At 37.5% G+C, this 27,309-nt stretch overlaps 1 protein-coding gene and 1 pseudogene across 6 annotated transcripts in view; both read left to right on the forward strand.

Annotated features, from left to right (window-relative positions):
• PTPRK (protein tyrosine phosphatase receptor type K) overlaps positions 1-27,309 on the forward strand; it is a 573,924-nt gene that overhangs the window by 84,493 nt on the left and 462,122 nt on the right. The window lies entirely within an intron of this gene.
• LOC136397224 (small ribosomal subunit protein uS9-like) lies at positions 11,476-11,843 on the forward strand (annotated as a pseudogene).

Genomic DNA, 27,309 nt, shown 5'->3' on the forward strand with positions numbered 1-27,309 from the left:
CCCCTGCAGCTGGCATCATGGAGGTGCTGTCGCTAAATGAAGGTGATTGCTAATTGAGGGAGTTTTCTGAAAGAGGTTTTACCCTTTCTCATGTTTATCTGAGAATCGCTTATCCTGCCAGACATCTCAGCGTTGGGGAGAAAGTGCAGCTTGCAAATTCATACTTGAGTTCATCACCATTACTTAGAAAATATGCAGATTTTTTTTTGGTTTGTTTGTTTGTTTGGTCTGATCTTTCAGTGAGCATGACTTTTTGGTGAGCGGCCAGCCTAGAATTCTAAGCAAAGAAAGCTGGCCCAGTCTTAACTTAGTCAAGATGGAACGTGTTAGGCCTATCTACGCGTGAAGATTTTGGCAATTGTACCAAGGTTAATTGCTGCTCAGTTTGAAAAATGCAGAAGAAGGGAGGCAAAGAATTCAGCATTGTGAGCGGTGTATTACCCATCCATGAAGCATTGTTGGGAGACTTTCAAATTAGAATTAACAATCATTGTTAAAATGGGTTTTCTTACTGAGGCCATCAACTATAGTGAACATCATCAGTACACATTCCTAAGGCAAAATTAAAATTTCAAAGCAATTTTAAAAGTCAAGATAAAGAAATGATATATACCTATTGCCATTGCTATGCTTGTACAAGCTGGTGACATGTTTGAAAGAAAAAAAGTGTACTTTAAATATTTAAATAGATGTACATTCATTGAATGAAGCTTTATTCTTGGAGTATTAGGATGTGCCATAAATTACATATACATGTCCATTATAGAGTATTCTTTATACGTGAAATGTTGAGATTCAAACTCTTGAGTTTTCTAACAAGAATTACCTGCCCATTTATTTAAGTGGAATGTAAAAATTCTGGCTTTGGAAGAAAATTGTCTCGTTTTTTGGACGATACTCTCTTGGCAAGAAGCTCCTTAAAAACTACATTCCTTTTTTATAATTCATTCTTTGCTTTTTTTCCTCCTACCTTTTTGGTCACTCTTGCTTAGTTGAACCTGGGAAGTCATTATCTTTTAAACTTTTAACTTTTCGTTTGATGTCCTCGGTGCTTTATAATGACTGGCCTCGCTTTTTTATGGTTCATTGTCCTTGATAGATTGATCTAACAGCTACTAGTACCATCTGTAAACCCATTTATTACTCTACATTTACTACCTTAGTCTTGGCCTTTCTTGTGAGCCTATTAAAAGAAAACTAGAGCTGGACATTAGTTAAAGAGGTAAAAAAAAAAAGAGGTTTTATTCAGGGACTATTGCAATAGGGAAAAGGAGACCTCATTATAAAACTTGGCTAAGTTTAGAATGTAGCATGGGGAAGTAGGGATTCATAGCAGGAGAAGGGTGGGGTGTCAGGGGATGAGAAATTTCTAAGTGGCAACATCAGGGGGCAGGGAGAGTCTCCTTGAACCTCACTGACAGTACTGTTGCTGAAGGCAGGTCAGGGCGATCAGGTATCACCAGGGGGTGGGGTGGGATATGAGGAATTTGGTCATATAGTGAGGGTGATAAGATTTCAAGGGGGGGGAGGAATTCTCACTAAACTGACTTCGCTGGGTTTTTGACTAAAATCAGGCTGTACCAGTCTGGTAACCATGGGGCCTAGTTGAGGAAAGAAAGGGCCTAGAGAAGCTTGTGTAAAATTTAATCAATGAGATAATTTTTACTAAGCTCCTGGAACCTTTTATTTATTTATTTTTAACTCATTCTACATCTCCATTTGGTTATATTCTTCTACAAGCATTAAGCTCTAATTAGTCTATAGTCAGCTCTTTCTACTTTGTGACATTCACCCCAACCTCACCAGGTTAGTGTGTGCTACCTAGACTATTATAATTTTCCCTAACTTAGAGTTCCCCAAAATTCTGTCTTTATTGAAGTTATAATTTTGAATTGTAATTATGATTATTTTATTTTTTACCCCTCCTTCTCTCCTCCTCTTCCTTCTCCTATTTTTCTTCCTTTTCTTCTTTATTTCTCTACTATACTCCTCCCGGACCCGTTCTTTTTCTTTTGCAATTTTCTCACTCAAGTCTCCTTTATCCCCTTCTTACCTTTCCAATCTCACTTCTCCCTTCCCCAGGTACCCATAAATTGTAGTGATAGAGACTAATGTGTTTAAGTAAACGGTGGCGCTGATTAATGATTTAGACTAAGCTTATTTCAAGACAATGTAAAATTATGTGGGGTTTTTTTTATGACCAGAATGTTTTTCTCTGCCACCGTTTTAAAGAAATTATTCTCTTTGTTTTGTTTGTATTTTTTCTTGGTGAAATGTAGCCTCTCTTACTATATCATGTTATTATAATTTATTTGGTAGCTTTTAAAATGGCAACCAGCTTCTAATGTTTTGAGCTATACAATTCTGCTAAAAATACATGTATGTGTGCTATTCACCAGTGTCATCAGGATCTGAATTGCTTTTACAGTAACTCTTCATTTTTCTTCTCAATTAGTCATTAAGGCTCCTGATAGTTACTTAACTGATACTGAATTAATTTACTGGCTACAGTAATTAGAGCCATGAAAATGCAAGAGTCAGTTAATGCGTGAATTAGAGCTTTTTCTTTTCTTTAACCCTTTATGTGCCTGTGACTGTCCTCAGTTGTTCTACTCAAGACATAGTGGAACTGCCTCATGGCGACGGCCCTACCACTTTTGCACACTTTCATTTTGCATATACTTTTTGCCATGAATTAAGACATATTGTTATTCTTTGGAATCTCACCACTGTGTGGGAGAAATAACATAGGTAATTGGTATGGTTTAAGTATCTGTAGTCAGAAACAAGCTGTATTTTATGGGCACTGCTGACCCAGTTTCTATAAAGGGAGGCTTATTTGCCCTGACTGGTGACTCAGTGGATAGAGGGTCAGCCCAGCATATGGATGTCCCAGGTTTGATTACCAATCAGGGCATACAGGGCACACACATCTGCTTCTCCTCCCCTCCGTCTCCCCCTTCTTTCCCTCTTCCTCTCTCACAGCCACTGACTTGCTTTGTTCAACTGAGTCCTGGGTGTTGAAGATAGCTTGGTTGGTCCCAGTACATCAGACTCAGGTGCTAAAAATAGCTCGGTATTGGAGCATTGGCTCCAGACAGGGATTGCTGGGTGGATCCCAGTCAGGGCGCATGTGGGAGTTTGCCTCACTATCTCCCCTCCTCTCACCTAAGGGAGAAACAAAAGAGAGTGAGAGAGGCTTATGAGTGGACATGTGGTTGTGGGTGGGAGGCCAAGGGACTTGTTTTAAAGCTGCCTTTGATAGCAAGCAAATATTTATTTACTTGGAGTTTACTTAAGGTGATTTTGGAGTCTGAGCAAAGGAGGTAGATGGGATGTTAGACGTTATTTTCCTAGTATAACTGGGTCACTCCAATGTTGAATGAAAAGAAGAAGATATAGTTAGAGGTTTTTTTTTTAATGGTCAGAGATTAAATAATGGAAGAAGAAGGTACAAAGAAGATATAGTACAAAAGGGTGTAGACAGCATACAGAAAAACCAAGTTACTAGTGTGGTAGGGCTATAAGGATTTTCTCTGGATGATTAGAAAGAATTTAGTAAGGAATAGTATAACTGCTTTATTTATAATTCTATAATATTGCATATTTAAGCTTTTACAAATCTTCATCTCTATTGAGAGTTGTAAATAGTGTTCTGAAGTATTTTGAGGACATGACCACTAGTATTCATTATTGCTGTCTTTTTGGATATTTATTCATTTATTGATTCATTAGCTGAGACTGACTTTTTGTGAACTTTTGGATAGTCTAAGTTTGGAAGTCTGAGGCTCTGAAAGGTTCATTTTGCTTGTTCTTTAGATGTGGGACGTACTGTAGCTACTGAGTGTTGCTAATGTCTGTGGTCTCTTCCGAACTATGTCTCTAGGCTTTCTTGTCTGATGGCTTCTCTAGGGTGGTGGTTTGGACTAGTTGTACTTTCCTGATCTCTTCTTATTACTGTAATACTGAATAACACCAGCTGCCAAACTTTCATATGTAACCACTCTGTACATGTCTTCTTAAAATGCTAATCCGTGTTTGCCTCTTAGGAGGTTAGTTTTGTGAATTTGTCCAGTTGATCCTTCTTCATTTTTGAGATTGACTGTTTTATACCTTTACTACTTTGTTCATTCTTATGGAAAATAAGTCTGTCTTACTCCTGAGTTTACACAGACCAACACTTTTCTAGGTTTTCTAGAAGAGAAACATGGGCTTTAATGGAAATTAGTGAGGACTAACCTTTAGGAGAGGAGCCTTGAGCATAAATTCAGTCCTCACTAGCATGAAAACAAATACTCTTTGTCAACTGGCTTAGTTATCTAATCTTTGGTTTTCTTATTCTTAAAAGAGTGTAAGAGAACATCTAGGCCAAACTGCCCTAACTCTTTGTTGATTACATCTACCCAATAACAGTCTTGGACTGCCTGTGAAAATGACTTCACAGAAACCTCATTTAAAATAGAGTTGGAGGGCTAGACGAGAGCATGCCCATGCATGGCACTGAGCCCACATTACTGACTCTAACAAGAAGATACTGATCTTGCATCTCTGACAGGAAATGATCTTACTTGACTACCTCAGCCGGAGGAATAAAAGATTCTCCTTTGAGTAATGAGAGCTCAGCCAATGGGAGGCAGCCATAACTCAACCAATGGGAGACAGCCATAACTCAGCCAATGTCAAGTACCCATACTTTGAATTTTCTCTTTCCTCCAAAGGACTCTTTACAAGAGCTCCTTCCAAGTCCATAAAAGAGCATGCTTTTCCTTTATTTCTCTGGACTTGCATGTGGTTCTCTAACATGTTCCTAATTGCAGTTTTTTTGTTGTTGTTCTTGAATAAACAAACCCACTTTGCTGGAGAAATATATGGCTTTGTTTAAGATCAACAGCCTAAAGTTTTTATTACACATTTTGATGTTTTCTGAAATAGCACCACATACTGGCTATATTTGGGTGATTAAATTGTCTTTAACAATAATCAAATGTTTTTCAGAGGTTTACATTGCCTACCCAAAGTTTATATTGTGGTAGGATACAAACAATTTACAGAAAATGAAATACAAATGTTTAAACAGATGAAAAGATGCTCAATTACCCTTCTAAAGAAAATTTAACTTTGAATGATGGGCACTCAATGCAATATACAGATCATATATCATAGAAATGTACACACTTGAAAAGTGTATGATCTTATAAACCAATGTCACCACAATAAATTTAATAAAAAATGCAAATTTAAATGACAGAAATGCCATTTTAAAAACTTATTAGATTGGCAAATATACAGAAATCTGCTAACACTTCTTTTAGCAAATGTTTTTGCGAAACATCTGGAGGCTCCAAGGATAGGTTTTTCTGTTTCTGGTTGAAGATCTTGTTGAGTTTTGGGGGAGATTTATCGGTATTGCTTCCTACCGCACCATTACTCTTGACATCATCTAGCAAATGTTTTTGAAGCAGGCATTTTCTTACATTCTGTTGTTTGATGTGTGAGTTGGAGCTCATACTGTAGAAGGTAATTAGTAATGTCCCTCAAATACAGATGGGCATATGCAATGATATCTCCCCTGGTAGTTTATTCAAAATATCTATGTACATGATGATCTTAGCAGTTATGTTTTTAATAGCAAAATATTGAAAAGCAGCTAAATGTCCATTAATAGAGAACTATTCAAGTCAGTTATAGTCTAAACATACAGTAGAATACTCCCCAGCTCTTAAAAAAAAATAATGAGGCAGTCCTTATATACTAATATGGAAAGATCATCAAGTCATTTTACTAAAGATAAAAACTAGTGCCCAAGTACAAGTATAGTGTTCTAGCTTTTCTATTAAACAAGAAAGAAAACATAGTGTATTCTTAGTTGCTTGTAGGCATACTTATTTACATATAAAGAAAAAAAAATTAAATCCACAAGATGCTAATATCAGAAGTTACCTATGGAAGGGAAATTTTTCACTTTTTTCAAAATTTTGAAACATGCAGATATATCATCTGTTGAAAATTTAATAAAAAAAAACAATACTTTAGTGTGATTAATTTAATCACATTGTTTTCTTCTTACTATTCATCTGAAATCAGTTGCCCTGAGCTGGGGGAGCAGTTTTGACTGCGAAGCCAGGAGGGACTTAGCAATTGTAGAACGTTCAGTCCTTAGGCAGGCGGGATACCACCGTATCCTCCATGGGGACATGGTAGCGTCCTTGGGAAACTTGAAAAGTAGACAATGGAAGCTTTGCAAGGAAATGGAGAGGATGTTGCCATTTACAACATGGATGGACCTTGAGAGCATTATACTAAATGAAATAAGTAGGTCAGAAAAGGCTAAGAACTAGATAATTTCACACTTAGGTGAGATATAAAACTGAGACTCATGGATGGATATAGGCAAAAGTGAAGTGGTTACCAGGGGGATGGGGAGAGAGGAGTAAAGAGGGACAAATATGTGGTGACAGAAAATGATTCGACTTTGGGTGATGGGCACACAACACAATCAAGAATTCAAATGCTTTAGAAATGTTTACCTGAACCTATGTACTTTTATTGATCAGTGTCACCCCATTAAATTTTCTTTCTAAATAAATAAATAAAAAAGAAAGGATGCTAATTGAAACTACTTTGAAATTTTGCCTAGAGCCAACTAATTCCAAGCAAGCAAAAGATAAGACTGAAACTTTCTTCTTCCTGTACATTCTCTTGTTTTTTGTATACATCAGAATTTAATTCAGAGTCAGCATCAGAATTTAAAGTTACACTTCAAATTAGCATGTGATTGAAGTTTATTACAGGCCAAATATATTTAATTATCTATTCTGGAAACTTTACTAACAGTTAGAAATCTGTATCAAATTGTAACTGAGTTTTCACTTTCAACAAACTAATTCTTGAACATTTAGAAGACTAATTAGGAACAGCATGTAATCATTTTCAGGGTTGTAGACCCTTCCATTCAATGTAGACTTTACTCCTTTGTGCTTGGCCATTTTTTTCTATCCTTTTCTTTACCCTAAAGCATAGGTTTTAGAATTCTGAAATCACAGCAGACTCATGAAGATAATATGTTAAAAGAGACTCTATTATTGTGAGCCTACAGTAATTCTTTTGAGTGAAATAAGCCCTATGAATTAAGACGAGTTGAATCACATATTAATATGTTTTTTTCTTTTAATTAATTATTTTATTAAAAACAAATATACTAATCATTTGCCATGGATCAGAATATATAGCTCTGGGAATTTACTAATGAGTCAGAGATGCACTTTCATTTTATTTATAGTCTTACAAAGATGTTATTGACTTTGTTTAATCTTACCATCCACCCCACTGAAGACCTTTGCTACTTTCAATGAAAAATATGATATTATAAAGTAACAGGAATTGGAAAAGATGAATAATTGTTCAACTATTGTTTCTTCCCTAAATATTCCATTCCTATTTAGTAAAGACCTTTATCAACATTTACTGGAATCTTGGCTTACAAAGAAATTTCTCCTATTTTTAAAAGTAATTTCTTGATTTACAAAGTACTTTCTAAGCAATTCTCAGTGTGAAACTTGTGGTGAAAAATATATCATTGTGTAATGGAAAGAACATAAATTTGGAGATCTGATTAGAATACTGATCCATCACTTAATAATTATATGATAATATTTAAGATATTTTTCTTTGATCTTCACTTTCAATGGGAAAAAGCAAGTGCAACCCCCTAAAGTTGATAAAAATTGGAGGTATCTATTTTATGCCTAGCACACAGTAGGGCTCTGTAAATAAATACTAGCCATTATTTGGTGATTAATTCAGAAGCAGCTGATCGGTAAAAGCTTAAAAGATGGTACTTGTATTTAGTAATGTGTTCAAATTTCAGTCATAGGGCCTTATCTTTTTTTTTCCTTAGGCTTTACTCTATCTGACTTGGCACCTGGGGCAGTTCCAGTTCACTAATCATCTCTCTTTATAAGCTGATAATGCATTGCATCTGAGGGATGCAGGTTCTTTGATTTGATCCCCAAATCAAAGGAGGTAAGATGCAGGCAGATGACAAGAGCTATAAGTAAGTTAGTTAGAAATAGAGAGATGAATGCTTACCGGCTTTTTCTTCTCCGTTCCCTGCCTGTGACAAGCAGCCAGCTGGTTCCGTAATTCAGACTTCTCTGTGCTTTGGCAGTGAGAGGGCACATTCTTCTTAGAGAAATCCCTGTTGATAATTGTCATTTGAAAGAAGAAATTCACCATAGAATAATTATGGTTTAGTGTTAATGTGTGTATAAGAGTAGGTAGAGTGGAGAGGCAGGGGTTGGCACCGATTTGAAAGTAGCATGCCAAATCTTCATTTATTCCCTCACTCATGAGCAGAAGTGGAAGTGTTAGTGGGGCTCACCTGCAGACAAACCTCTTTTTTGAGACTCCTGTGATGTGAAGTGGTTTAATAAATTGAATCGGCACTGACACACACACGCTATTGAACCCTTTGTCTCCAGGAATAGCGACACCTTTCCACCAATGATGGTCGCTGCCTTTCAAGTTCAATTCGCTCTTCTCATGGCCCTTAAACTGACTGTATTGCTATGCATCTCCCTACCCCAGGGCCATACCGCTATACGGGGATGGCACTGCCTTGCTTTTATTTTTGACATGTGCCTTCATTATTTCAACACTTGTTATTCATTTATTTTTTTTTTATCTCATTACATTTTGCAATAATTTATCTCTATTCTTTTCTCTCCTCCCAATTTGGCCAGCTAAATTTTGGGAAAACCTTTAACAAAAGCAATATAGCATAAGGGTTAAGGCTCTGGAGTTTGACTGCATGCATTTGAATCTTTTTCCTACTCACCGATCTTGGGCAGGTTAGCTTGTACTCTGTGGCTTTGCTTCATATAAAATGGAAAAAAATAATACCTATCTTACATGCAGGGTTGTATGGAGGCTAAAATAAAATGATTTGAGTTCTCAGCATATCATTTTATGTGAAAAAGTTACTCAAAGATTGGTAGCTTTTATTTATTTAGCCCTCCATGCTTTTATTTATGTGCCATAGTAATCTCAGGTGATAAAATTCATGTCAGTATATACCTAAAACATGGAAAAGAAAAGATGATTCTTTTTTTAGAGAGAGAGAGACCAGAAGCAAGAAAGATGAAAAGCAACAATTCTTTGTTGTGTCACCATAGTTGTTTATTGATTGCTTTCTCATATGTGCCTTGACCAGAGGGCTACAGCTGAGCCAGTGACCCCTTGCTCAAGCTAGCAACCTTGGGCTTAAAAATCAGTGACCTTTGGGCTAAAGCCAGCTACCATGGGGTCATGTCTGTGATCCTACACTCAAGCCAGTGCTCAAATGGATGAGCCCTCGCTCAAGCTGGCGGCCTTGGGGTTTCAAGCCTGGGTCCTCTGCATCCTAGGCCGATGCTCTATCCTGCGCTACCACCTGGTCAGGCAAGAAAAGGTGTTTTAAAGAATGTAGCTTTACGTCAACTTCTAAAGTGAGCCAAACTATTAAAAGTTATCTTCAGACTTCATATATCTTTAAGTGTATTTCCTCCACAACTTTTCATATTTGTTATTCTTTAAGCTCCAGTGGAGGAGATATGTTTAAAAATAATTCCTTCTGCTGGATCATTTTCTGGTTTTAATTACTAATTCTGTCATTTTCCAATTTAAACACTATTTTAAAAGGACCTCTTACAACTAGATTTAAACTGCCTACAAATATTTAGGAGGCTATCCTGTGAAACTAGTCATTGCATTAAACAATGTTTTGGAAAAATGTTAGTTGAGACTCCAAAGAGCATTTACAAAATATCTTTTAGTATGCAGCCTAAAGAGATAGGCACTTTTCCTATGAGGCTCCAAACCTGTAAGAAGTATAATTCTTCCCTTTTACATTGTCTTTCTTCTAGGGGGTTATATATGGGGGCACAGTTATTCAGATCCTGTTCTCAAACTACATTTAGTCATAATGCCAAAATGTTTATTTCTAGTGTGGTTTATTTGAGAGCTCAGTTTTTAGTAGAACACCTTTGGTAACTACAAAGCACATAGCCGGTTGTTTTCATCATAGTTTCTGAGCACTGGCTCTTCTGAAAATTTTTGTCCAGCTTCACGTAGTGGCCAAGCTATTGTAATGCTAGAGGACTTTATTCCTTAGACTACTAGAGGGGGTTACTTCTTCACAAACAGTCATGATTGCTTTCCTCAACTGTTACGACTTGTCCCTTGAGAGTGTCACCTAATGATTGTTGGGGTCAGCATCTCTCTTTCAAGTAATGGGTAAGGAACTGCTTTAAAATTACCCATGAACAAGATAGAAAACTATTATTTTTCTTCTACTTTCATCAGCTGATCCAGGCTGTTCCCTGAGACTTGGTCTTTGCCCAGCCTCTTCTTCGATGTTGCAGCACATTCAGATCTAAGCCTTTGGTTAGGAGTGTTGAGGTCATTCTACATCCAAGAAAAAAATGGAATTAAAAAAAAATCCTACACTATGAGTGATAAATGTACAATATACCTCTAACTCACCCTCAAAAGACCAACCAATTTAGGAGAAGCCAATTAATTACATATTTGTAGGACTTACACTATTAGAGCTTATCAGGATGGCTATTGTAAGCCAAGTTTTTTAAGGTTTTAAGCTTTGAAATTATGTAAAGCAACTGTAGAACCTACTTGAGAGACTTAACCGTAGGTGGTTTCATGATTTTTATGATAAAGAGAGTACACAGGAGAAATATTTGAATTCCTTTCTTGTAATGAAATAATTGTATGTATCTGAATTTATTTTGGAATAGGCCAGCAAAAGAAAGACTCCAGTTCTTGGCCTGACATATGTGACATGAAGCAGGTAAATAAGCCGGGATTTCAGGAGGAGTCCCTTGCTCAAGGTCACAGAGCTGTTACGCAGCGGATCTACTCTGCTGTTGTCCACAGGTGTGCTCTGCTGCCCCGTGTGCTGTGCTTCTCTCTAAAAAATTTTAAGGGGACGAGTAGAAGTAGCTAGGTATGTAGGTATGCTCTAAAATGAGTCGTTTTGATACTAAATAGAAAGGCTTGTTAAGGAAAGCCCTGTGTGCCTTCTTGTCTGTCCAAGACTGCTTTGCTGAGGAGAAAAAGCCACACTCCATAATTGCTCTCAGAGACTGTAGTTTCAGTATGTCTACCTGCCACCCCAGAGAGGTTGTGAATTGTCCCAGAGACAAGATAATATTGTTGCTTCAATTTGTCTGGGCTCTTTTTTAAGCTAGTTTGTCATCCTCATGAAGGGTAATTTTACCCATGTCTAGTTCATAGACTGTTGTCTAAATGGATAAAAAATAGGTCTGTCAGCCACGACTGGCTAATGATGGTTAAGATCAAATATCTTCTCAAGGATTGCCTAGATCTCTGACGTGGGACGCAGTGCCTGTCTTTCAAAATACTTGAGGTCGGTTTAGGTCGGTGCTGTGCAGTGAGGATCTCCGGTGCAGGTTCACAGCCATGCCATCCAAGGGTCCTCTGTGGTCTGTGCCGATCTTCGGAAGCAAGAGGACGCCACAGCCGTGGCACATGCAAACCGGGCCAAGGGTCTCATCTAGGTGAATGGGTGGCCTCTGGGCACGATCGAGCTCCCCGCTGCAGTGCAAGCTGCTGGAACCTGCTGGGCTCTTGGGGAAGGAATTATCTGCCGGCGTGGACGTCCGAGTCTGCGTGAAGTGTGGTGGTCATGTGGCCCAGATTTACACAATCTGTCCATTCATCTCCAAAGCCCTGACTGATGGCCTATTACCAGAAATGTGTGGATTAGGTTTTGCAAGAGGAGAACAGTGACAAGGTCTTTATCCAATATGACCGGATGATGCTGGTAGCAGTTCCCTGTCACTGTGAGTGCAGAATGTTTGGAGATCTGGTGCCAGTGCAGTGCTCGCTACCAGAAGTCCCACCGAAAAGCCTGTTTGGGTTCACCTTTATAATAATCAATGGAGTGGAATTTAAGCAAAATAATTTTAAAGAAAGATGCCCTTCTGTCTTCTCTGTTATGGTTTATGGACTAAGTTACTTAGAAATAAAATAAAAAAAAACCTATTGGAAGGTGCTGTGGAAATTAAATAAAAATGATAAAATATTTAAAATAATATAATTAGAGTATAATAAAGTCACAAAAACCAGCTGACAATTAAAATGAATCACTTAGATTAAGAAAGAATTTAAGAAACAAAGTAAATACTAAATACAAGTTCATAGTAAAAATATAAAAATAAAATAGAATAAATTGCGAGTTGTCTGTGTATGTGTGTGTGCACGTGTGAGTTTCTCTCAGAAACTATGAAACTAGCATGTCTGTGGGCTAGAGGTAACATTGGTTTAGACCAGGGGTAGTCAACCTTTTTATACCTACCGCCCACTTTTGTATCTCTGTTAGTAGTAAAATTTTCTAACCACCCACGAGTTCCACAGTAATCGTGATTTATAAAGTAGGAAAGTAACTTTACTTTATAAAATTTATAAAGGAGAGTTACAGCAAGTTAAAGAATATAATAATAATTATTTACAAAGTACTTTATGTCCGATTTTTGCTAAGTTTGGCAGAATAAATCTTTATAAAACAACTTACTATAGTTAAATCTATCTTTTTATTTATACTTTGGTTGCTCTGCTACCGCCCACCATGAAAGTTGGAACGCCCACTAGTGGGCGGTAAGTACCAGGCTGACTACCACTGGTTTAGACTAATCTCATACTTCGGCTTTTGGTCAAATTACTCAAATGAGCCCTTTGTGAGAATACTAATCAGACTTTGAAAATCTTAAATTTATCACCCATCTGAAATAGTTTCATTTTGGATTCATGGGGACATGGGCATATTTTTGTATGGTTTAGATGAGAGCTGATGATTTTAATGGTCTGTAATGTTTTAAATGGTTCTACAATTTTATATAAAACATGATAAACTGTCTAGACCCATTGCTACATAACAATGAGTAGAGAGACTTATATAATAATAACTTGAATTTGTTTAGACATTTGTCTCTAAGAACTGCTTCTAGTTACATTATTGCATTTGTAAATGCACCAAAGGTACACTTTGATTTTATATATTACAGCAGTAATTCTTGAAAGGTATACGCTACATCAGCTTTAAAAAAAAACTGAATTCTGTTTAGAATGTATCAGGATATTCATAATTTATCTATTTTATAAGTGAGGAGCAGTGTTTACTTTTCTGTGGGGTGTTTGAATTACTGTTTCAGCTTTTAGAACAAAATTCTTTGAAATATTATAAAGGTTGTGATCTGTGGTGCACTGTATTAAATATAAAGTAAAATGCTATGTATTCAAAAGCCTTTCTCCCTCCCTCATTCTTCCCTCCCTCCCTCCCTTCCTCCCTCCCTCCCTCCCTCCCTCCCTTCCTCCTTTCCTTCCTTCCTTCCTTCCTTCCTTCCTTCCTTCCTTCCTTCCTTCCTTCCTTCCTTCCTTCCTTCCTTCCTTCCTTCCTTCCTTCCTTCCTTCCTTCCTTCCTTCCTTCCTTCCAATGTCAGAGGTAAGAAACTACGTCATACGTGTTTCTACTATTCTATAAAAGTTGGGGATTGGGAACAGTACACTTTTTTGAATGAAAATGTCAAGCTACCCCATGATCTCTCTACCTGGACCTTAGGCCAAGTCTTATTCATTTGGATATTTCTATTGGCTTTACCAAAAAAACCAATTTTACTGTTAAATGTCTGTGATTTAAAAGGAAATCTCATGTTAAGTTTTAGTGTGTTCTATGCAGCTTAATGAAGTTGTATAAAAGACTGTTGCTTCATTAAAAAAGAAAGAAAGAAAAGAAGACAAGCAATTAGGGCCAGTAGAATGCTAGACTATTTGATGGTTTACCGTGAACATGTCCAGAGCATTTCCAATTCATAATGAGGCTTGCCCTAATTAATGGCATTTCATTTTAGTTGATATGCATTGGACATTATTTTTAGCATTTGATAAATTTTAAAGCATATAGAAAAAATAGTTTTGTTCGAACATCATCAGCTATGACCTCTAAGTGAGCTGAAAAGATTGTAGTCTGGTATCTTAGTTATTTATTAAATAAAAAAATTTTCAGATTGCTTATCTTACTTGCAAAGATAGTTTGTATTAATTTTCAAAATATGTTTTTAGATATATTAAACACTTGTGTTCTAAGACTATTAATTTAAAATTTATAAAGAACTTTTATCTGTAGAACATTCACAACAAAATACCAAATCTATACATTTGGACAATAATTGAGAATATTTTCAAAATCACTGGGTTGATGAATATCTATTGAATACATTCATGTGGAGTGTGGGAGGGGCATTGAGGAGGAAGTGTGCAGCATGTGCGTGCTCTCTCAGAAAGATGCCACACTTGTTCACAGCTCCAGCCTTTGCTTACATTACACAGCAGGCCTATGTGCTGCAGGTAACAAACGCATAGGCATACTTGGTGCCAGTCCAGGGCCTGGCGCGCCCTAGGCTACTTAATCAATATGGCTGAATTGGCGTCTCCTTTGCCTGACGTGGCCCTGTCTTTTTGTCGTGCCAACTGCTTGCTTTATATTTCGAGGTCAGATCTAAAAGTCACCTCTTTGTGGCTCTCCTTTTATTTTTTGCAGCAGAATTAAATTTTTTATGTGTGTTTTATTGCACTCTTATGATAATATGTATGCTGCTGCGTTAGTTACTGTGTCCTTTCTGTCTTTCCTGTGTCATTAAAGGTGTGTAACATGTTTCATTTATTATTGTGTCACCAGCACTTACTATATGCATTGACACATAACTAGTAATCAATAAATGATGGAGACAAAATAAAACAAGGTTCAAAAGAGGATGACTTGGAAAGGTAGCTAATGGGTTTTTATTTTGTAATATATATTAAGCTTATTAGTTCCTGTAGAATTCAATGCACATATAATTTATATTTCAGATAATCTTGAGAGCCAGGTGGGACCATTCCTATTTTGCCTTAAATGAGGAAAGTTGAGCAACTTAAACATGGAACTAGTCTTTCTCTACTTATGTCTCTTATCAGAGCTTATTAAGCTGTCTTCTAAGAGGGATTCTTTTTTTGTATCTTTTATCCATTTTCTTTCTTAAATCATTGCAAAGCTCAGATGGAAGAGCTGACTGTTTTCCATTTCTTCACGTAAATTGCTCATATTATAAAAACACACCCAGTTTCCTGCTTCTGTATCAAGGTGATTTTATTAGTCTTACCAGTAATCTTTCCATCACCTCAGTCACATGTAAAATTTCTTACAAACTAAGGTGTGACTTCTGACCTTATCTGACTAAAAGTTCACACCAGGAAGTAAATTTAAAACTGAAAACAATACCTTCAATTAAAAAAAAACTTTATGTAGAATTGAAAATTATGCAAACAGATCACAGTGGATGTTCTCAGTTATATTTGATCTTTATTATCATAAGTCTCTCCAGGCAGAAATCATCTAATTAATAATGCATACCTCATTGAGTAGAATAAGTTTACATTCTGAATCATTAAGGCAAACTTCTAGAAGGGCCTCTACATTAAAAAAAAACAGTGATGCCTCTTTCTTTAAGACACTCTTTCCTCTGTCTCACCATTAAAATGCATTGGTATACATTATAAGTGCATATATTATAGATGAATTGGATAGTCATGTTATTATTTCTCAAACTTTATTTTGCTATCACTTTAGAAGTGGCACTATTCACTTTTGTTTCATCATAATGTAGCTCTTGATGTTAAAAGGTAAATTTTAGTACCTTATTTCAAGATTGTTATTTTTTTAATTAATATAATAAGATCAGGAAATATGAATTTTTATTTCTATGAAGAACCCAAGAAGGTTTTTTTTTTTTTTTTCCTGCACTTTTCTGAAGCTGGAAACGGGGAGAGACAGTCAGAAGACTCCCGCATGCGCCCGACCGGGATCCACCCTTAACGCCCACCAGGGGCGAAGCTCTGCCCCTCCAGGGCGTCGCTCTGTCGTGGCCAGAGCCACTCTAGTGCCTGGGGCAGAGGCCAAGGAGCCATCCCCAGCGCCCGGGCCATCTTTGCTCCAATGGAGCCCTGGCTGTGGGAGGGGAAGAGAGAGACAGAGAGGAAGGAGAGGGGGAGGGGTGGAGAAGCAGATGGGCGCTTCTCCTGTGTGCCCTGGCCAGGAATTGAACCCGGGGCCTCTGCACGCCAGGCCGACGCTCTACCACTGAGCCAACTGGCCAGGGCCCCAAGAAGGTTTTGATATTTGTAATTAGCTCAGTTGTTTGGAATAATGAATTAGTCAGTTTGAAGTCACAGCTTTATCATTTGGGGAACCACCTGGTGATTCCTGAAAGGTTTCTACTCGATGTTATCTCTGCCTAGAATGAATCTTAACCACAGATCTTCACATTGACACCTTTTTTTTCCGGTCATTTCAGCTACTTCTGTGAGGTACCCTGCCATCATTCTGTATTACATTCTCAGATCTACTTGCTATTGCTTATGAAATCTAAACTCTGAGCATTTTATTGTCCTGTTGATCTTGGTATGCCCAAAACGGACATTTAATAATTATTTATAGAACAAACTATAGAATGTTTGTATAGATAATGGTAGCTTGGCCTGACCTGTGGTGGCGCAGTGGGATAAAGCGTCGACCTGGAACACTGAGGTCGCCGGTTCGAAACCTTGGGCTTGCCTGGTCAAGGCACATATGGGAGGTTGATGCTTCCTGCTCCTCCCCCTTCTCTCTCTCTCTGTCTCTCTCACTCCTCTCTCTCTAAGAAAAAAAAAAAAAAAAAAAAATCAATAAATGGTAGCTTAATATCTTTTTGGTAGTCTACTAATAATGTGCATCTTCAGATTTGCTCTAGACTTCCAATCAGCTAATTCTTTAGTTGAAAAATAGACTCGGGCCTGACCTGTGGTGGCGCAGTGGATCAGGCATCAACCTGGAATGCTGAGGTTGCTGGTTCAAAACCCTGGGCTTGCCTGGTCAAGGCACATATGGGAGTTGATGCTTCCTGCTCCTCCCCCTCTTCTCTTTCTCTCTCTCTCTCTCTCTCTCTCTCTCTCTCATCACTAAAAAAAAAAAGAATAAATAAATAAAAATAATAAAACCTGTATAATTTAAAAAAAAAAAAAGAAAAATAGACTCGGTGTGTTATTCCTGAGCAAGTGAATTTATTGAATCCTTAGGAAGAAGGTTCACCATTCCATGGTGCTTACAGATTTTTACATCATTTCTTATTTCACTGTATGTAGAAAGGGTAAGGCTGAATATTTTGTTTTATATTATCTACTAGCTGTTGGTGGTTGTTGTTGCTGGAAGTTGGGAACTGGTGGAGAGAGAGATTAAGCAGAAATGACAAAATCGGATGTGGCTGTCACTCACAAACTGACAAAGGTTTACAGTTTTATTTTGCAGAACACAAGTAAACAATAACGAATAATTAATAATAATAATAATAATAAATCTCTTTAATGTATAATTCTTTTAATTATATCACAAAGTATTTAAAAGTCATGTTCACATTTATGGTGTCTTCTTCCTAGAGGACATATTTTACTCGTTGAGGAAGGAGCACAGACATTCCTGCTTTCCAGTACTGTACTTTGATGCATCTTCAGACTGTCAGTGATGGCTAGCAGGGTGCTAGTTGAAAGCAGTGGCTCTCCAATCATGATGTAATTGCACAGTATTTCTTGTATGCCTTTAATAGAGGACAGAGAGGATAGGATGGTGGCTAAGAGTCTAAGCTCTGGAGTCAGACTGCCTTGGTTAAAATCCTGGAACTATCATTACTAGCTTGTGTGGACTTGGATAATTTATGTAACACCTCTTTAGTGCTGTATATGTGTGTGTGTGTGTGTGTGTGTGTGTGTGTGTGTGTGTGTGTGTGTGATAGTGTTTTCTTCATAGAGCTGTTATGAGGATGAAATAAGATAAAGTGTCAAAAGCACAAAACATTCTCTGGCACATGGTAGGTGACAATAAAGTATTAGCTCTTATTGTTATTAATAGAATAAAAGCTAGCTCTGTACCCTTAATATGTGCCTGTTTAGGTGTGATGCACATTAAAATACATCATGGGATAATATACAAGAGATGGCCATAATTTTCCAACTTACTTTGGTGCTTTATATTTTGAAAGGAGAACTTGTACCTCACCAGTTACATTGCTGGCTAGGTGGAGGGCTCCCTGGGGAAGGCTGAATTTTATGAATACCAGGAGAAGTCAAAGCACTGGAATCTTCAGGGCAGAGGTCCCCAAACTTTTTACACAGGGGCCCAGTTCACTGTCCCTCAGACCGTTGGAGGGCCAGACTACATAAAAAACTATGAACAAATCCCTATGCACACTGCACATATCTTATTTTAAAGTAAAAAAAACAAAACAGGAACAAATACAATATTTAAAATAAAGAACAAGTAAATTTTAATCAACAAACCAGTATTTCAATGGGAGCTATGCTGCTCTCACTGACCACCAATGAATGAGGTGCCCCTTCTGGAAGTGCGCAGGGGCTGATAAATGGCCTCAGGGGGCCGCATGCAGGCTGTCGTTTGGGGACCCCAGCTTCAGGGTATCATTTTAGTTAACAAACAAACAAAAGAAAGAAAAATATTTTCTTTATAGTTATAATCAAATAAGAAAATTGTGTATTTAATTTCAGGTAAATTTTCAAAAAATGACATTATATAGTTATCTTAAGCAAGAACAACCACTTTTCCTCATTTGTTTTTACCTCCCCCCCAATACATGTGTTTTAAATTTTTTTTATGTTACATACAACAAGATAAAGTGACAGGATGTTCAGTAAAACTTTAAAACTACAGTCTTTTCTTTTGAAAATGATAGATTTTGTTCCTATATGATTTAAATATGTGGTATTAGAAATGCTGAGTCTTTAATTCACTTTTTACAAAGCACAGAGGGAGTTTGAAGGAACACGTTGTGTGATAGGGGTCATAGGGAGTTATAAGAAGTTATAAGGATTAGGCCACATTTGAATTTTCACTTAAGGAATAATTAAAACCCACTGTTGGGTGCTGAGAAGAATAAAAAGATGAATAAGGCCCAGATGATGCTTTCAAAGGGATTATAGGGATTGAATTAAATACTGGAAAAATAGCTTTAGTGGAAAGTAGAAGGTGGTGGATACTGAACGCAAAGTAGATTCAGTATTCTCTGTGACTTATTTCTTGCAGCTAGGAGCCCCAGGGAGAGCTTCAAAAACGAACTGGCGTTTGAACTGGGCCTTGAACCAATAAATAGCAATAAATACCAGCACACATAGGAAGTCATGAGGGGGCCATGCACCCTTGACAAAGGAAAATAGAGTGTGTAAGGACTAGAGGCAGAAATCAGAGGAATGATTATGAGAAGCCGTAAGTCATCATTTATTTTGCCAAAAATACTAGTCTCAAAAGATAACATGCCCAAAGAGGTTTCTATGGTAAATTAGTTTGCGAAACTTTGGATGTGCTATAAACCTCATAGAAATGTTCAAACATTACAGGTTCTGAGATGCCTCCTATTAAAATTGCATTTAGTGTTATTTCAGGTAGTGTAGTTAATCATGGGACCCCCCCTTTCTTTTTAGTAAAAGGCATAGAAGTGCTATGAAACAATTTCTTGCAGACCCTTATTGGGAAATGTTGGTCCATACAGATAGGTTGAGGCAAGATGGTGGAAGGTCTGAACATCAAAGTGCAGCTTTCTCACGATGTGGCTCACCTTTAGGAGAGTTAATCTGGAGACTGTGTAGCGATGGCTTGTACTGGAGACTATGAAGAGATTTGTGGCAGTAATATATTCTTGGCAGCCAACTGAGTCTGAGGTAACGTAGGGCTAACCTGAGGTGGTTGTGGCAGACGTGGGAGGAAAAGTGCAAAAGAAAATAATCTTTATCAAAGTAGAGCCAACAGTTCTTTGATGTGCATTGGTTTTGGCAATTTTGAGAAAAACTAGAGACATTTTCAGGGTGTTCTTAACTGTCCCCTCCACTCCCACATTTTAGCATCTCTGAAATCAGTAAGTATTTTAGCATTTAGTTGCTGTTTAATTGCCAGTGCCTTTCATTCTTAGCGGTACACAAAGTCAGATTTGTTAAAAACCCATGGTTGTCATGGATCATTTCATTTAAAGAAAGAACGCAGCCTAAAAGTAACTCAGGACTTAGCCATTTCTAACATTCTGGTGTTCTCTCCCTTTTGGAAGAGAGGGGATCCTAGAATAGCATCCTCCAGTCTTTGGGGCCAAAGGAAATGTGGATTTGATTCAGAGGAAGAGTGCTTGAGTATCGGAAGCAGGATTTCCTTACCCCTTTTGCCTTGGGCTTCTTTGAGCTGTCCATAAAGAGGAAGGAAACCCGTCTGAGCTTCCACAGACATCGCTTACTTATTTACTTACTAAGTCCTATTATATCTAGACACTACGAACAGTGATTTGAGATAAAGTGCTGCTTTGTTGAGAGATGGGGACCTTAACCTTGATCTTCTAGATACTGTAGTAAGTGGGTAAGGAAAGCAGGTGCAAACTCTGTCTCAGAAGGATTTATCAGTGGTTGCCATTCTTTCTCTTCAATGTATCTCTACTCTCTCGTTAGAAAAAACACATTGTGTACCACTTTTTTTTTTTTTTTTTGCTATCATTCTCTTATGAGTAATTGAATCTGTTTTAAAAGATTCATATGAAAGTCTGTGTTCATACTATGTGGTCTATTCTTATAGTCTAAAAAACCCAAAAATATTTATTAAAGACAGAACACCAATCCCCCTCATACAGAAATATTGATCAGCAAGTTATGGAAAGAAATAAGGTTGATTCAGTATATACTTTTTAAATTGCTCTGAAATATATTCTTTGACTCTATGTATATACCTTTATAAATGTTACTCATAAAACTTATGATCATATTTTTTTTCTTATTCCCCTGCCCCCACCACTTTGATAGGAAAACAAAAACTATGAACAAAGCCCCAGAACCTGTCCATAATGGCTTGATAGAGGTCAGTCATTTTACTAAAAATATGAAGCTTTTCTTTTCCCTTGTTTTATTTTTAGGTGGATAATGTTCCTAAGCCATGGGAAGATCTGAAAATAGTTTTTATTCATTTTTAGTTACAGCTGTTATTATTAACTAATGGTCAGAGCCAGCATTAAAGAGAGAGAGAGAGAGAGAGAGAGAGAGAGAGAAAACAAAAAAAAATCACAATAATTTCCTCTTTTTAAATCAGAAAAGCTGGACTTCCCAAGGTTTTTCAGCCATACATTTAAATTTGATTTTTATGTGCCCAGAAAAGACTATGCCCAACTTTACTGATCAAAGGGTTGTTAATTGCCAGAGAGTTGAACCTGTTTTCAGGTGACTGCTAGTCTTGAGTTCGAACTACATATATTAGGGGACAAAAAATAGTAATTTTGAAAAATTTTATTTTAGCAATGTATGTATACATATATCACTGATTGGTTAGGTTATTATTGCTAGTCATTTCAGCCTCCTAACCTAATGTGTATTTTAAACATTTCTAAAGAGCAGAAATGCTTGGTTTGTTTGTTTGTTTTAAAAAAATCTGTGGTGCTTTTTATTTTGAGTTCTTTGGGAAAAAAGCATTCTCCCATGTTATAACAAATGGAACCAATAATGTGTATAGACAAAGGTCTGACTGTTTGAAGGGGAAAAGGAACATGTTAGAAAGCTACATGGGAGTCCACTGACCCAAGGATGAACAGAATAATAAACAGCGAGCCAAGGGGAGGTCAGGCATACAGCCCGACCTCTGGAACAAGTAGAATTGGGACACAGAGCTACTCGGGATGCTATCTTCACTTTGCATCTCCATTTCTCTGTGTGTTAGCTTTATTTTTCTTTCTTTGAAGTACACCCTTGTTCTCCACACATTCGTACAATGATAGTACAATGATTAAGAGTTTTCAAAACCTGTATCCTAATTTCTGTCAGTGGAGTAAGTCCTCTGCAGGTCTCAAATTTCAGGCAGAGGATTCTGATGTTTTGGATTTGGTCCCGCCCTGGTGCCAGTTCACTATAGTTAGGGAACTGGGTCTGCAGAGCTAACATTGCAGCTCTCTGAATAAGTGTGTTGGTTAGGCACGAGGATGCAGGAGAACCACCTAGAGATAGGCGCTGGGCAACACTTCCATGAGCATTTGAGGAGCCACTGTACAAAGAATGATTTGCATATGTTACTTGATTTGAAATTTTCTGAATAAATTTAAAGTAATCATATCTGGATGAATTACTGTAGTGGCACATGCTTGTTTTTCAGAGTAAGTGTAAGAAATTTTTGAGGTGCTTAAAATTTTTTTACAGAAAAGATTATATATTTTGGAAGGAGAAAGTGGGGAGCTGTGGGTTTTTGAGAGTGATTCTAAGGTATCAAAGTCAATGTATTCATATATTTATGCATGGACAGAAGAACTACATTAAATTCATACCTGAAATAGCATTAAATATGTGCATGGGGAAAATAATGCATCATAAAAAATTAAACACAACCTTTTATCAACACAATTAGAAAATCTACAATAGAGTAAAAAAAAAAAGTTGGAGGTGAGAGGAACTCTGAGTGGAAGTCCAAAGCAGCTCTGTTGGCTCCTGGTCGCTGAGATGGGTGAGCCTTTGTATTGTATGTTGCTTAGCAATGTGTGTGTCTTTTTTTTTGTTTGTTTGTTTGAATGGATCTAGCCTCATGAATCATGAATTGTTGCTTTACAAGAGTAAGGTGTTCTTGCAAGCCTGCCAAAACGGTAACCAAACCCAGACGCTTTTTATACCAGAAGGATTTTAAGAACAGAAGTTTAGCTTCTTAGACTTATTGTGGAGCTTGAAAAAAAAACATTATTTGATATTTCTATCATTCTATGAATCTGTAACTCTCTGCTTTTTGCATGCAGATCTTTGAGATTCCAGCTAAGAAAGGACAATGGTACGAATTCAACTATTTAGCAATTCATTTGGGGTATATGGTGCGGGGTGGGAAACTGAGGTGCCTTCTTGTACAATTACTGAGTCCTTCTTTCCTGAAATAGATTGTAACTCTGGATGCATGAATACCTGTTAAGATAATCCTTGAATGCTTTGTAAAAATTTTGTTTCTTACTATTTATCAAGTTCTGAGTTTTGTCAGATATTTCTGTTAGATTTGAAGGAAGAAAAAGAGAATGTGAGGGAGAGGGAAGAAAAACCAGCCAAACTATAAACACCTTTTTTGTTTTCCCGCTATTACCTTAGTCCCACTTTTTTGGGTAAGAGTCTAATATTTTCTGTCACAAACTTCAATGTTAGTTTTTAAATACTCTTAGACTACTTCTGACTACCAGTTATACCCTATTTGCTCCCACCTTTCCCAACTTTATTCTATACGGCAAGAATTTTCCCTCCAAAACTTTGTTGCTTTATCATTTTTAAGACAAAGTATTTTAATAGGTATTCTTACCAGTTAATGCACTAAAAATACAGAACACTTTTATTTGTTTAAAAATGACAATAGAGGCCCTGTCTAGTTGGCTCAATGGTAGAGCGTCGTCCAGGCATGTGGAAGTGCTGGATTTGATTCCTGGTCAGGGCACACAGGAAAAGCACCCATCTGCTTCTCCACCCCTCCCCCTATCCTTCCTCTCTGTCTCTTCCCTTCTGGCAGCCAAGGCTCTATTGGAGCAAAGTTGGCCCGGGCACTGAGGACAGCTCCATGGCCTCTGCCTTCGGCACTAGAATGGCTCCGGCCTCAAGGGAGCAATGCCTCAATGGGCAGAGCATCGCCCCCTGGTGAGCATGCGGGGGTGGGGGGGTGGGGGGGTGGATCTCAGTCCAGCGCTGCGGGTGTCTGTCTGACTTCCTCCCTGCTTCTAACTTCGTAAAAATACAGGGGGAAAATGACAATAGGAAAAACAAACCTCTCAGATCTACTGAATACTGATTTTAAAGAATCTGAAAATGAATGATTGTATTGTACACGGGCAACTAGAGACTGATGATCTCGGAAAAGCGATGAAGTTTGAGAGAGGCAAACAAGCCCCTGAAGTAGGAAGGTAGGAGTCTCACCTGGGTGCAGAGACTCTCTTCTAAATGCCAAAATTGGATTCTATCATTTTGCCCAAGGTTGAAAATGATTAAGGCAACTATCTAATTTCTATCTTTATCTACCACTATATTTTTGATTGAAAAACAAGCTACACAAAGCACTGTTCCCCAGCACACCTGTAGCTTTCTGTCTTGTGCCTTTCCCACACGTGAGTGTTCTTTTTCAGCTCTTGCTTGCAAATGTTTTATGCTTTAGTCATAGTGTTGCCATTTCCATAAAATTCTCCTGACCATATGTGGCAAATGCATAACTGCGTTCCTGCTTTCTTCTAAGCACTTAGTTCTACTTGTACGTTCAGTTGTAATTACCGCAGATTGCTCTGTTTTGTTTTGTTGTTGTTGTTATTTTGTATGTGTTTGGTTTCTGTACCCATGCCCAGGTTTCTTCGTGGAACTCTAAGCTCGCTCAGGGCAATCACAGGGTCTAACTAATCAAAGCCTGTTTCATATATCCAGCGTAGGGACTTGGATTTAAAAGGTGGTTATTAAATATTTATTGACTTGAACAGATGATTTGTAAATCCAAGAGGGGAAAATATATACATTTTAGCTTTTTACTATGAAGGCTTTGAGGCAATATTGTGCAAATAATTCAGTTTAGGGCCTTGGGTCTATTTTAAATGATTTCTTTTACTATATGTAGGGAAAAAAAGCTATTCCCAGAATTTCAACCTCATTGAAACAATTTATATATATATATATATATATTTCAATTTGATGACTCATTTGAGATGACTGGTTTTTCTCTGTAAACTGTCACTAATGACAATGTTCCCTTTCTGCTTTTGGGGAGAACAGGCAGCTATATTTTAAGCATGGTGCAAGGTAGGACCTGAGTACAGCATGTCCTGGAATAATGTCATTTAGTTCAAAGTGGTTTCATTATAATATTGATGAGAGAAAAAAGCAAAAGGTTCCCAGCTGGGACCATTGTCTGTATGGAGTTGGCATGTTCTTCTCACGTCTGTGTGGGTTTTCTCCAGGTGCTCAAGTTGGCTCCCACATCCAGAGACACAGACATGAGATGAGTAGGCGTGTCTACATTGTCCCCAGGGAGAGTGGATGTGCGTGAGCATGCCTGCGATGCAAGGGTGTCCTATCCAGGGTTGCTTCTCACTTTGTGTTTCCACCTTGTGCCCTGAGCTGTGAGGAGAGGCTCTGGCCATCCTAGAACCTGAACTGGAATAATTGGGTTAGAAAAATATAGTAATTATCTTAATCCTTTTTTTAATCTTTTTAAAATATGTATGTGGCTCGCATTTATTGAATGTTTACTATTAGAAGTATTTTGATTCTTTATTTAGAAGTTTGGTGATGTCTTTGTTACCAGAAATATACCATAGGAACCTAATGTTATATGATATAAGTCTAGGGTAAAATTGGTTTTGTTATAGGTACTTTTCCTTTTAAGTTGCATTTTACAAGAACCTATTGATGGCATTAAGTGAGGACTTACTGTACACATGAACTAAATTTGGAAATGTAATGGTATAAATGGAAACAGCTTTTGTACATGTTCAGTGTTAGGCATGGTTATTCGTCTGCTGTGTAGTAAGTAGGCTTCAGTTCAGAGCAGCTGTTATGAAGGATTTCATACCTCATGAACCAACCTCCTGAGTTTCCACAAGGAGAAAGTCTTCATCTTAAGAAGGTTGGAAGCGCAGCTTTTGGATTTCTTGGTACTTTCGTTTCTGGGAGGAAAACTTTGGAGAAACAGAGATGTTTTTCTCATCCTTTTTACTTAGCAGCTCTTTGATGGGAACACAAAGAGCATGTGATCCTCTCTGACCACAGAAACCCCTTGCCCTGGCTCCTCGGTACAGGCAGTGGGGCACTAGGGCAGCGAGTTGATTGAAAACTGAGGTCTTCCACAGGTTTCTCAGGTTGCTCTTCTATTGAATTCCAGCGCTCTCTTTTTCCACCTTCCCATTATTTGAAAGAGGCAAGTAAAGGTCACATCTACTCCTTTTAGCCTTCATTTTCTTCCTTCCTTTGTTTCTAATACACACATTGACTAGATTCAGTCTTATTTTTCAAATAATGACCCGCCTGCTCCCAAATGTATTTTGCCTTCAAATGTTTTCTGAGCTTCCTGCAGTAAGATCCAAAAAGACTTGTGGAGCTACTATTTGATCTCTATTTGTGATTAATGGATATTAGCTAATTGCAGACATTGACAAATTTCTCCATAAAGTCTTGATAAGGATTTCAGAAGGGAAGGAAGGAAAAGCCTTTTTGTAATCGATTGAGTGTATTGGAGGAGTGGTGTGCGTTGTTGACATAAGAAAGTGTTTTACAAAGATAGAGGAAATCATTAGAATAATGTGTTTGTGAGCGAGAGACGCATCAAAAACAGAGCTAGGAAAAGGATGGGGTAGGCAAGAAGATGGCTTGATTAAAAAGTCACACACTCTTGCAACATTTAAAATTTGGCAGATCTGTGATGTGCACTGGTTAGTTCCCTGCTGTTTCTTTTTACTGGTGTTCTGGTACTGAGGAGGAGACCTGTTCCCAGGGATACCTTTGCAAGACATGGGCACCGGGACAAATGCTTGTGCTGCGTGCTTTATATAAGCAGAGAAATGTTTTAATGAGAACTGTGGTCTCTGGTTCGAACCATGTATTTTTAAAAAAAATAAATTATTTGATATATTTGGAATTTTAAGAAGAGAGTTTGAAGGAAGTTTGATTATGTTAAGAAAATGGCATCTAATGGATTTTAAATGGTCATAACTTTATAATAAATAGAATTCGTACATGGTAGTGTTTACGAAAATGCATTTTATTTAATTATTTTTTGTGACTAGATACAGTGTCTTATGGAATGTTGGCACCCATCATTTTTGTTGTTGTTCTTTAAATCTTAATGAGAAAACGAATGAACTTCCTTGCACCTGAACCATTATTATTTTCCCTTTCATCTGGTATGTATGGGTAGGAAGCAGTGCAGTTCATTACCCCAGATTGTAAAGAGTGGGAGGGGAGTTGCAGAGAATGTCTCTGGGAATTAGATGAAAAGGAGCATGTTCTTTTTATTTTTCTCATATCAGGCAAATGAGATTTACTGTGAAATGTTCTTTGTTCCACGGGGAGAAAAGATGAACTCTGAATTCATATAAATTTTAAATTTTTATTTATTGATTTTAGAGAGAGAGGAAGGGGGAGAAAGAGAGAGAGAGAGAGAGAGACAAGAACATCAATTTGTTCCTGTATGTGCCCTGACGAGGGATCGAACCA

Source organism: Saccopteryx leptura, chromosome 3, assembly GCF_036850995.1.
Source record: "Saccopteryx leptura isolate mSacLep1 chromosome 3, mSacLep1_pri_phased_curated, whole genome shotgun sequence".
NCBI lineage: Eukaryota > Metazoa > Chordata > Mammalia > Chiroptera > Emballonuridae > Saccopteryx > Saccopteryx leptura.